Source organism: Somniosus microcephalus, chromosome 19, assembly GCF_052327205.1.
Source record: "Somniosus microcephalus isolate GS21.2 chromosome 19, FLI_Smic_1.0, whole genome shotgun sequence".
Taxonomy (NCBI): Eukaryota; Metazoa; Chordata; class Chondrichthyes; order Squaliformes; family Somniosidae; genus Somniosus; species Somniosus microcephalus.
Genome location: NC_141005.1, coordinates 66,008,687 through 66,018,847, shown reverse-complemented (window position 1 = coordinate 66,018,847; position 10,161 = coordinate 66,008,687). Strand labels below are relative to the sequence as shown.

Genomic DNA, 10,161 nt, shown 5'->3' with positions numbered 1-10,161 from the left:
ATGACTCTCTCTCAACCTGACCATTCCCCCTGGTACAACCCTCATCTTCGCTCCCTTAAGTCCAAGGGACGCAGTCTTGAACGGATATAGCGGACAACTGGTTTATCCATTCACCACCAGATCTGGCTGGATCACATAAAGCATTATCGGGTCCTGCTCTTGTCTGCCAAAATTGCTCACTATTCCAGAATCATTCTGGAAAGCAAAGATAAACCCTGGCTCCTATTCTGTACTGCTAACCGTCTTCTTAAACCTCTCTCCCCTGTCTCCTCCACCCCCACCTCTGACAAGTGTGAGGAGCTCATGGACTTCTTTGTCTCTAAGACTGAGACCATCCATTCAGCTGCCTCTGCCACTTCCCTTCCTTCCTCTAGCCCACCAGGCCAAACTTCCTCTAAGGCTCCCTCCTGCCCTAGTCCTGAACACTCATCTTTCTCCAGTTTCTCTCCAATCTCCCCTCATGACCTCTCCGCGCTCATCTTGTCCATGAGACCCACTTCCTGCTCCCTCGACCCTATTCCCAATAAACTGCTGACCACCCAACTTCCTTTTCTGGCTCCCATGTTAGTGGATATTGTTAATGGTTCTCTCTCCTCAAGTACTCCCGTCATTACCCCTCTCCTCAAAAAAACAAAGTTTGACCCCTCCATCCTTGCAAACTACCACCCCACCTCCAACCTCCAAAGTCCTTGAACGTGTTGTCGCCTCCCAAATCTGTACCCATCTTTCCTGCAATTCCATGTCTGAATCTCTCCAATCAGGTTTCCGCCCTTGCCACAATACTGAAACGGCTCTCATCAAAGTCACAAATGACAAAGGTAAACTATCCCTCCTCGTCCTCCTAGACTTGTCTGCAGCCTTTGACATGGTTGACCACTCCATCCTTCTCCAACGCCTCTCCACCGTTGTCCAGCTGAGTGGGAATGCACTCGCCTGGTTCCATTCTTATCTGTCTGATCATAGCCAGAGAATCACCTGCAACGGCTTCACTTCCCGCACCCGCATCGTTACCTCTGGTGTCCCCCAAGGATCTATCCTTGGCCCCCTCCTATTTCTCATCTACATGTTGCCCCTTGCCGATATCATCCAAAAACACAGCGCCAGTTTCCACATGTACGCCGATGACACCCAGCTCTACCTCACCACCACTTCTCTCGACCCCTCCACGGTCTCTAAATTGTCAGACTGCTTGTCCGACATCCAGTTCTGGATAAGCAGAAATTTTCTACTCTTAAATATTGGGAAGAACGAAGTAATTCGGTCCCCGCTACAAACTACATTCCCTAGCCACCGACTCCATCCCTCTCCCTAACATCTGTCTGAGGCTGAACCACACTGTTCACAACCTTGGTGTCATATTTGATCCTGAAATGAGATTCCGACCACATAACTAAGACCGCCTATTTCCACCTCCGTAACATCTCCCGTCTCCACCCTTGCTTTAGCTCATCCGCTGCTGAAATCCTCATCCATGCCTTTGTTACCTCTAGGCTTGACTATTCCAACGCACTCCTGGCTGGCCTCCCACATTCTACCCTACGTAAACTTGAGGTGATCCAAAACTCGGCTGCCCGTGTCCTAACTCGCACCAAGTCTCGTTCACCCATCTCCCCTGTGCTCACTGACCTACATTGGCTGCCGGTTAAGTAACAACTCAATTTCAAAATTCTCAACCTTGTTTTCAAATCCCTAAATGGCCTCGCCCCTCCCTATCTTTGTAATCTCCTCCAGCCCCTCAACCTCTCCGAGATATCTGCGCTTCTCTAATTCTGCCCTCTTGAGCACCCCTGATTATAATCGCTCAACCATTGGTGGCCGTGCCTTATGTTGCCTAGGCCCTAAGCTCTGGAATTCCCTGCCTAAACCTCTCCGCCTCTTTCCTCCTTTAAGACGCCCCTTAAAACCTACCTCTTTGACCAAGCTTGTGATCACCTACCCTAATTTCCCTTTGTATGGCTCGATGTCAAATTTGATTTTGTCTTTTAGTACTCCTGTGAAGCGCCTTGGGACGTTTTACAAGTAAATACAAGTTGTTGTTGAGCAGGCACCCATCTCTAATGCTGGTCCTTTGAGCAGGACAGGGCTATAAAAAAGACTTGTATTTATATAGCCTTTCATGGCCACCGGACATCTCAAAGTGCTTTACAGCCAATGTTTGAAGTGGAGTCACTGTTGTAATGTGGGAAATGCGGCAGCCAATTTGCGCACAGCAATGTGATAATGACCAGATAATCTGTTTTTGTTATGTTATTTGAGGGATAAATATTGGCCAGGACACCAGGGATAACTCCCCTGCTCTTCTTCGGATGTTTTACGTCCACCTGAGAGAGCAGACGGGCCTCGGTTTAACATCTCATCTGAAAGACGGCACCTCTGACAGTGCAGCACTCCCTCCGCACTGCATTGGAGTGTCAGCCTAGCTTTATGTGCACAAGTCTCTGGAGTGGGACTGAACCCACAACCTTCTGACTCAGAGGCAAATGTGCTACCCAGGGAGCCACAGCTGACACAAGTCTCACTGCTGTAGTTGAAAGCGTTCTCTGACTTAAGAAAACAACCAGTGATTCACCTCAAATACAGAACTAAAAATGTAACCAATCCCGAATAAACAGAGCCTGTAAACCTTGCAATGAGAATACAAAACCGCCAGCTCCTGCCGCAGGGCCTGCCGGGACACTGGATGAATCCTGCCGTGGGGCCTGCCGGGAATTCGGAGGAGCTGTGCGCGCGGTGGCTGACGGGACGCTGGCAGTGTGTCTCCGGGACGATCAGGCGAGCGGTGCTGATTGATTGGTGTGGCGGCCTGAGTGAGCGGGTTAGCCAGAGCGAGAGAGCCGGAGACACAGGCCCAGCTGTTGGGTAAGTACTGTGGAGCAGCAGCGGCGCTTGGGAGCGGGGTTACGGTGCAGCTGTGACACGGGCAGCCGAAGGGAGCTCCAGGGTAAAAAAAAATACCCGCCTGAGAGAGGAATGTGGGAGGGATTGGAGCAGCGAGCGAGGGATGGGTGGGTGAGAGAGAAAGTGAGTGAGTGAGTGAGAGAGAAAGAGAAGAAAGAATGTGTGAGAGAAAGAAGGGCTTAAAGTGAGCAATGGAAAAGCGAGAAAAGAGAAATTTGACAGGAGAGTGTGGAAAAAAGGAAATTCCTATTAACTCCATCCTTCATCACCTACCCATGTGGTCCACCTCCACAGCACTGCTTTGTCCTGGTTCCAGTCCTATCTGTCCCAAAGCGGTCAATGCACCCCTTCTATCAGCTTCTCCCATGCCTGTGTGGTCATCTTTGTAGTGTCCCTTCATGGCATTATCTGCATAACGTGAGGCCGAGGACAGCTAGGTCACTACAACTGTCACCGTGCTGTTTGATTGCCTGTTGGATATTCAAGTCCTGGAGTTCAATGTATAGCTCAACAATAGCAAGGTATAAGTAATCCTATTTGATTCCCAGCACTGTGCACCTTTGGTGTCGATTCTAATGCTATCCCTGCTGTTTGGTCAGACTGAAACCAACTCTTCACAATCAAAGTGTCCTGCTTAAACATGCAGTGAGCTTCATACCACTCTTCCAGTCCATCAGAAAGAAGCAAGTTACATTTATGCAGCACTCTTTACATCCTCTGGATGTCGCAAAGCATTTCATAACCAGTGCAGTGCTTTTGAAGTGTCTTCTCTGTTTTGTAGGTAGAAAGATTGCTTACTTCCACCTCCAGACCATCAGCCCCCTATCTTACTCATGAGTGACTCTTGTCCACACCTTTGTCACTTAAAGGAACAGTTTCTCCACTGGCCACCTTCCATGGTGGCCTTCCCAGCTAAACCCTACATAAACTTTGTAGTGTTCGCGCCTTAATAATACACGGACTGCAGGAGAACAATAAAACAGGTATTTACTAAACAGAGGGTAACTTAAGACTGACGTACAGAAGCCTGCTATGGCTTTATATACAGGGGTGGTCACTGCCGGTACTGCAGTATAGAATCAGTTCTTCTCTTAAAGGTACATACACAACAATTCCCCTTTTTAGATAAACAGTACATAACATTCATTTAACAACTAAATAACTAATTACAATTACAATTTTCTCTGTACTATATACATCAACTGAAATAATCACTTATAAGTTCAGTCTTTGAGGAGGCTTCCTGATCCTGACTGGATAGCGCCTTTCTCGAGTATCCTGTTCTTGCGGCGGAGTTGATTCTGGTTCATTGTCATTGGTTGATTCGTCAGCTTCCAATACCACTGCTTCTGAGGTAGACGCAATCTGTACTTCGGGTTGATTACCAGGCGCACCTGCTCGTGGTATGGGTTTGGCTTGTTCCTGTGACTCTAGAATCTGGTCAGCATGGCGTCTCACGATGCTCTCTCCAACGTCCACTGTGTACATTAGTGGTCCCTGCTGTGTGCATATCGTTCCTGGCTGCCATTTTTCTGTTCGGTAGTCGCAGGCCAAGACTGGTTGCCCTATCTTGAAGCTCCTGGTTGGCTTCTCATTTTATGTGCTGGAATTGCTTATCCTCAACATCTCGTCTTATGTTTGGTTTGAGCAAATCCAGGCGACATCTTAGCCTTCAGTTGAAGAACATTATGGCTGGAGCTTGGTTGGTGACTGCATGTGTCGCATTCCGGTAAGCAAACAAGAAATTATCCACCTTGTGTTGTAGTGGTATGTCGTCATTATGCATTGCCTTTATTGCCTTTTTAAAGGCCTGAACAAACCTCTCAGCCAATCCATTTGTGGCTGGATGATATGTGTAGTGTATGTAACCGTTCCACCTTTAAGAGAACTATTTTAAGGGTTGCACTACTTCATCTTGGCTGCTGTATACTGTAATACCGGTGGTGACCACACCGGTATATAAGTGCTGTGTAATGATTTATTGGGCAGTTCCGCCCTGACCTTCAACTAGTAAAGACCTGTTAAAGTTTACTCTTGTGGTCTGTGTAGTAATTCTCAATATAACACACAGACTTAACAATATGGGGCAGATGTGTAATGCTTCACCCCATTATTCCTCAGAAACCTCCGGAAATCCTCTGACACAAACTGTGGCCCATTGTCGGAGCAAATCTGTTCTGGCAAGCCATTCCTGGCGAAGATGGTCCGTAGGACTGCAATAGTTTTCTCCGTGGTGGTGGAGGACATTTTGATGACCTCTGGCCATTTCGAATGGGCGTCCACAGCGATTAGGAACATTGATTTTGCTGGTCCATTTATGGACTCAATGTGTACCCGTTGCCATGGAGATGAGGGCCACTCCCGTGGATGTAGCGGGGCCGGTGGTGGAGCGTTTTGGACCTTCTGGCATCCTGTGCATCTCTTGGTCATATCCTCGATTTCTTTATCGATTCCCGGCCACCACACAAATGCCCTGGCTGGGCTCTTCATTTTTACCCCTCCCAGTGACCCTCGTGAAGCTCATTGAGCACTATCTCTCAACTTGGGTGGAATTACCACTCGGGATCCACACATCAAGGTCCCCCGGCACACTGACAGCTGTTCTCTCCTTGGTGAGAATGCTGGCAACAGTGAGTCGCCATGTGCTGGCCATCCCTTCACCGTCAAATCATAGACCCGAGAGCGCGTCTGGTCATTTCGGGTTTCCTTCTCTATACTTGAGTTTGTAACAGGTAGACATTCGACTATGGTCGCATGGAATATCTCAACAGGGTCCACTGCAGGTGCTTCCTCTACCGTAGGCAACGGTAGGCGTGACAGCCCATCAGCGTTTCCATGCTGTTTCGTGCCCTTGTACTCTATGTCGTACTGATGTGCCCCTAGAAAAAGTGACCATCTTTGCAGCCGTTGCACCGTCATCACCGGAACGCCGCCCTTTGGGTTAAAAATGGAGACCAGGGGCTGATGATCAGTCAGTAGGGTGAATTTCTGCCCGTGCAGATGGTGATTGAACTTCTTCACCCCCCACACCAGGCTGAGGGCCTCCCTGTCAATCTGGGCGTAGTTACGCTCGGCTGAGGTTAACGAGCACGACGCAAAGGCTATTGGCCTCTCTGAACCGTCAAGGAATTTGTGTGACAGCACCGCTCCGATGCCATAGGGAGACACATCACATGCTAACCGAATCGGTAGTGTTGGATTGTAGTGGGCCAATACTTCTTTTGAAGTGATTAGGCATTTACATTTCTGAAAGGCATGCTTACACTCATCACTCCATTTCCATGTTACTCCAGTTTGCAGCAGGGTGTTCAGTGGGTGCAGAATTGTAGATAAATTCGGCAAGAACTTATGGTAGTAGTTCACCAACCCGAGGAACGACCTCAGTTGCGACACAATTTCCGGTGCTGGAGCCTTGACTACAGCCTCAATCTTGTCCGGCGACTTATGCAACCCTTCCTCATCAATCATGTGGCCACAATACGAGATTTGTCTCCTGAAGAGCTCGCATTTGGGGCGGTTGGCTCGTAGCCCATATTCCTGTAATCTCGTGAGCACCTGCTCCAGGTTGGCAAGGTGTTCACTGTCATTTTTGCCCATAACCAGGATGTCATCCAAATAACACTGGGTCCCCGGGATCCCTTGCAGGACTTGTTCCATCGCCCTCTGCCAAATAGCCGGGGCTGATGCTACCCCGAATACCAGTCGATTGTACTGGTAAAGGCCTTTGTGAGTGTTTATCGTGAGGTATTTCCTAGATGCTTCTTCCACCTCCATTTGTAGATACGCTTGGGCCAGATCAATCTTTGTAAAGCATTTCCCTCCAGATAGTGAGGCGAAAATATCTTCTATCCGTGGAAGTGGATATTGTACTGTGTGCAGAACTGGGTTCACAGTTACCTTGAAGTCCCCACAGATGCGAACCTTCTTCGGTTCCCCAGGCGTGCTGCTCAATGATTTCTTCATTACAGGAACGATGAGTGTGGCCCACTCGCTCCAGTCCACCTTGGACAGCACGCCCGAATGCTCCAGACTCTCCAGCTCTGCTTCAATGGCTGGGCGGATCACGTAAGGTACTGGTCTGGCCTTAAAAAATTTTGGGTTTGCGTTATCTTCGATTTTTATCGTTGCTGTTACTCCTTTTAGAGTCCCAAGTCCTTGTTGGAACACCTCTTTCGCGTCAGTTAGAATTTTTGACAGTCGTCCAGGTGTGACGTCGTCATCCTTTTTATCAGTCACAGTTAGCGCCTGAATGGAATGCCAATCCAATTGTATTTTTCGGATCCATTCACGTCCCAATAATGGTGGTCCTCCATCTGGTAGTATATATAGATACAGTTTCTGTGTTTCCTTGCCGTTGTATTCAACTGGCTCCCTTATTTTTCCTCTGGGGTAGACATTTTGCCCCGTGTATGTCTTCAATACAATGGACGTGTCCTTCAAGGGTATGTGTGGGAATAGCCGCTCATAGTCTCGTCGATTCATGACAGTTAGGGCTGATCCTGTGTCCAATTCCATCTTTACTGGGGACCCTGCTATCATGAGGGTGACCCAAATGGTTTGGTGATCCTCCTTTGCGATCACGTTGTGTAACTTTAGACAACTTAGTCTCCTGCTCCCGGAGTCCTTATCACTCTCCTGATCTTCCGAATTACTGTCTGTCAATTTCTTTACTTTCTTGTACTTTTCCTTAGCAGTTCTTGTAGTGTTGGTTTTCTTTCCTGACCTGCAGACTCTTGCTATGTGTCCCATTTTCCCACATTGCCTGCATACTTTGTCCTTAAACCAGCAGTCCTTCTGATCATGGGTTGTTCTGCCGCAGCGATAGCACTTTTCTGCTCCATACGCCATTTCGTTAGCGCTGTATTCTTGTGGTTTCTGTTGTATTTCCGCAGCTCCCCGTGCTGCTGCTTCGTAGGATACTGCCACGCTGAAAGCCTGTTCTAGCGTCAGGTCCTTTTCCGAAAGTAGTCGTTTCTGGGTTCCTTCACTCTGGAGCCCGCAGACAAACTTATCCCGTAAGGTGTCTGCCAGTCCTGCTCCGAACTGGCAGTGCTTCAATAACTTGCGTAGTTCCGTAAGATAGTCAGCATTGCTCTCATCTTTGTGCTGGTTTCTTTTATGGAACTTGAATCTTTCTGCTATCAGCAGCGGTGTAGGGTTTAGGTGTTCCTGTAAGGTATTAACAATCTCTTCAAAACGTTTCTCCATTGGTTTAGCTGGGGTAATTAAATTCCGCAATAGGCCGTACGTTCTTGCGCCCATCAAATTTAATAATACCGACGCCTTCTTTCCATCGGCCACCTCATTTGCCTTGCAGTACACTTCAATTCTTTTCACATATGTGGTCCAGTCTTCTACCTCGTTGTCGAAAGCAGTGATACTGCCACTTTTCGGCATCTTGGGTGATTTAAAATGGCGCCTCCCGCGCTTTTTCTTCTTCACCAATTGATTAAAATGGCACCTCCTGCGCTTTCCTTCTTCCCCCAATGGAATAAAATGGCGCCTCCCGCGCTTTTCCTTCTTCCCCTTGCTGCCACGCTGCTCCTAGCGTTCTGCAGGGTAATGGCGGCGACCCGTGGCTTCGGCGCGTCTCACTTTTCCTTCCCCTTGTTTTATTTTCGCTATGCTGCCCGGTTCTTGAGCACAGACCGCGCCCTGTGCGCTCCACCCTCTCTCTCTCTTTTCCTCCCGACGACGCTGCGCGGCCCCTTTGCAGAGCTGCTCGATCGAGCTCTAGCCCGCCGCAGTCCGGAAGGGTCAGCGCACTACCTGCTACCAGCACGATTTGCTGGAACACCTTGACTGGGGAGCCAAGCCCAGCTCTCCACAGCCTCTCCTGCAATTCTCCGAACTCCAATGGATCCTTGGGCGGTTGCCTGCGGTTGACGCCTGTTGTTCTGACTTTGACCTCCAAAAGCTTCTTCTCAGGGATAGATCCCCGTGAGGTGATGCAGTACTGCAGGTGAGTTCGAACCTGCTCGTCGCCACTGTAGTGTCCGCGCCTTAATAATACACGGACTGCAGGAGAACAATAAAACAGGTATTTACTAAACAGAGGGTAACTTAAGACTGACGTACAGAAGCCTGCTATGGCTTTATATACAGGGGTGGTCACTGCCGGTACTGCAGTATAGAATCAGTTCTTCTCTTAAAGGTACATACACAACAAACTTGAACCCATTTTGAATTATGCAGTTAGTACCCTGACCAACACACACATTACCCATGTCCTTGTGGACCTCCACTGGTTCCCTATTCCCCCCAGCATATTGATTTCAGAATCTTCATGGTTGTCTTTAAATATCTTTTATAGATTCACTCTATATCCTATTTCTCCAATCATCAGTTCCGGCTCCAGCCATGCCCTCTTTCAACTCTGGTCAATTGTGCATTTCCCATCCCAAGCAATGGTGGAACCTTCAGCTAATTCACCCCTGCATGCTGGAACTTTCTCCTCAAACCTCTTAACCACGTTACTTCTCCATCATCCTCCGAAAGCCTGCTGAAAACTCAAACTCTTTGAATATCCTTCTAGCCACCTCCTCTAGCTTCTATCGTGCTTGCTTGGTGTTCACTACATCATGTAAAGTGTCTTGGGATGCTTTGTGAAGTGAAAAGTACTGTGTGAATGTAAATTGTTCATATGCCCAGAGATAAGGAAGTGTGGAGAAAAGGGTGTATTTATCCTGGAAATCTGGATAGGTGTGGCAGTAGCAGGGAAAACTTGGCTACAAATGACCTTTCAGAAAACTAGACTGTTGTGTATGTACCTTTAAGAGAAGAACTGATTTTATACTGCAGTACCGGCAGTGACCACCCCTGTATAAAAAGGCCCTAGCAGGCTTCTGTACTTCAGTCTGACGTTACCCTCTGTTCAGCTGCAAGCACGAGCAGAGGGAGCAGCCAGACTTTGGAGAGTGGATTAAAGTGGTGGTCCCCTGACCAGGAAGAGGAGGAGAACGTTGGACCACCACCACCAACTCCACCATCATTACATCAACTGAGGTGCCTGGAGAGAGAGGACAGAGGAGGAGAAGGAGAAAGGAGGCCTACATCAACATCAACCAGGGGAGAGGCCTTTCTATCACTGCCTCCCCAATTTGGCCTCCACTTCAGGAGAGGGAGAGAGGGGAGAGAAACCAACTGCTTGAAAGGAGGGAAGAAAACTTCATCCGGAACATCTACAGGTGGGTGTTATTTGGGGCACTCTCCCAAGACTTTGTATTTTAGGTGGGGGGAGAAAAGAAGAAGCAAGGCCGGATC

At 48.4% G+C, this 10,161-nt stretch overlaps 1 protein-coding gene across 2 annotated transcripts in view; it reads left to right on the top strand.

The window, feature by feature from the left end:
- Positions 1-2,672: 2,672 nt before the first annotated feature.
- LOC147104559 (septin-2) overlaps positions 2,673-10,161 on the top strand; it is a 177,377-nt gene continuing 169,888 nt past the window's right edge. The window contains exon 1 of one of the 2 annotated variants that reach the window (XR_015072360.1): positions 2,673-2,859. The gene's annotated coding sequence lies outside the window, so the exon portion shown is untranslated. The remainder of the gene's footprint in view (positions 2,860-10,161) is intronic. The other variant, XM_085961955.1, reaches the window with a different exon arrangement.